Below are 2,072 nucleotides of genomic sequence, written 5' to 3'. Positions count from 1 at the left end.
ATATATTTATATATATACATATATCTATATATGTGTTTTGACTTCGATAATTTCTCCTTTAGGCAGAATGCTTATTATAGGCATTAGCCACTGATTAGCCACTGTCCAAACCTCGAAAATGATGGTCTATGTTCGACGCTGTGACTTCATTGAAAAATATTCCAGTATGTTTTCGATCGAACTTTTAGAAATCCCTACTCTACACTTATTAAATTCGCCCACCCCACCTCCACCCCGTGGATGAACTAATAAAAAAAATTCTTTCAGGGCCCTGTAGAGAAGCTTGGCGTACTTAGAATGTGTGCCGGCTGGGGTGTCCTCTGAGTTTGGGCACCCCTTTTACATGCTTGTAGACTAGATCAAAATGTGTCGCCCGGCGCGAACCCTTCCTCTCGTTTCCCTTAGCTACGCTAGTTAATGATAATATAATTTTAGCTATCACCTAAGTAGTCGGGATGGTCACGAATGGAACTTATCATTGATTCGGATGGACTGGAATTGTCCTCTGGCTAATTAGAAACAGCCTCATCTCTAAGAGCAGCCGAAACAACAGTAGCAACAACAACAACAACAACGGCGATTTGCATAAATGTAAAACTGACGATGCATAAATATTTACAGTGGAATTCTGATACTCACACACACACACACACACACACATACGACAGTTGTGCTCACATAACAATCTGTTTCGCGTCGACTTGGTTTTCCCAGGCCCCGCCTTCTTTCCACTTTCGCTCCACCCCCGTCAAGCATCTCTGTATCTAAGTTTCGTGTTGATGTATCTTAACATCTATCACTCAACTCTCATACCCACCACTTTGGTAAAGTAACACCCTCACCACCACCACTACTACTACCACGACGACGACGACGACGACCACCACCACCACCACCATTATAACCAAGAATACTGTTACTATTCTACCGACACTACTACTACTACTACTACTACCATTATCATTATTATTATTATTATTATTATTATTATTATTAACTTCGCCAATATCACCAGCACACTAGCCATCTCATAGCGTACCATAAACCTCCCACCACGATCATCAGATACGTACGCGCACGCACGCGCACATGCGTATAAACGGACTCCATCGCCATTTCCCCGCCCGCCCCCCACCGCAGTTCCATCCATGTAGCTAACGTACCAACATCGACCAGAACCACAACCACCACTTCCATCACCACCACCTCCACCAGCACCAGCACCACCACCAAATCTATCAGAGCTATAAGGGTCGGTTAATCAATGACATCGATCCTAGTGTATTATTGGTTATTTCGTTTAATGGGCCCCGAAAGCAGAGTTGACAAAGGCGGGATTTGAACTTTGAAGGTAAAAGACTCAAAGACTCGCCGAACAAATAAGGGAAAATATTATATATTTGTTTTTTTGCGACGATATCATGATTTCTTATTTCTTTATTGCCCACAAGGGGCTAAACATAGAGGGGACAAACAAGGACAGACAAAGGGATTAAGTCGATTATAGCGACACCAGTGCATCACTGGTACTTATTTAATCGACCCTGAAAAGATGAAAAGCAAAGTCGACCTTGGCGGAATTTGAACTCAGAACGTTAGCGGCAGACGAAATACCGCTAAGCATTTCGCCCCCTGCCAGCTAACCACCGTAACACCACCACCAACACCACCACCTTAACCCCCTACACTATAAAGACTATCGCTGGCATAACTACTACTACTACTACTACTACTACTACTACTACTACTACTACCACTACTGCTGCTGCTGCTGCTGCTGCTACTGCTACTGCTGCTGCTGCTGCTGCTGCTGTTGCTGTTGTCTCCTCCGCCAGCGCCACTACCACCACTACCGCCCCACCGCCACTACTACTACCACTACTACTACTACTACTACTACTACTATCAATAATAAAATATTTCCAATGGTCTTATTATTATTGTCTTCAATACAACCAGCGTTCGAAACTAAAATGCCCCATCACCAACACTACCACCAATACCACAACCACCTCCATTACTACTGCCAACACCGCCCCTCCTTCAATAATAACACAACTTGCAACACCTCC

The sequence above is a fragment of the Octopus bimaculoides genome, chromosome 1 (genome assembly GCF_001194135.2).
Source record: "Octopus bimaculoides isolate UCB-OBI-ISO-001 chromosome 1, ASM119413v2, whole genome shotgun sequence".
NCBI classification, from domain to species: domain Eukaryota; kingdom Metazoa; phylum Mollusca; class Cephalopoda; order Octopoda; family Octopodidae; genus Octopus; species Octopus bimaculoides.
The sequence above is the reverse complement of the archived record's forward strand: the minus strand, read 5'-3'. Positions refer to the sequence as shown.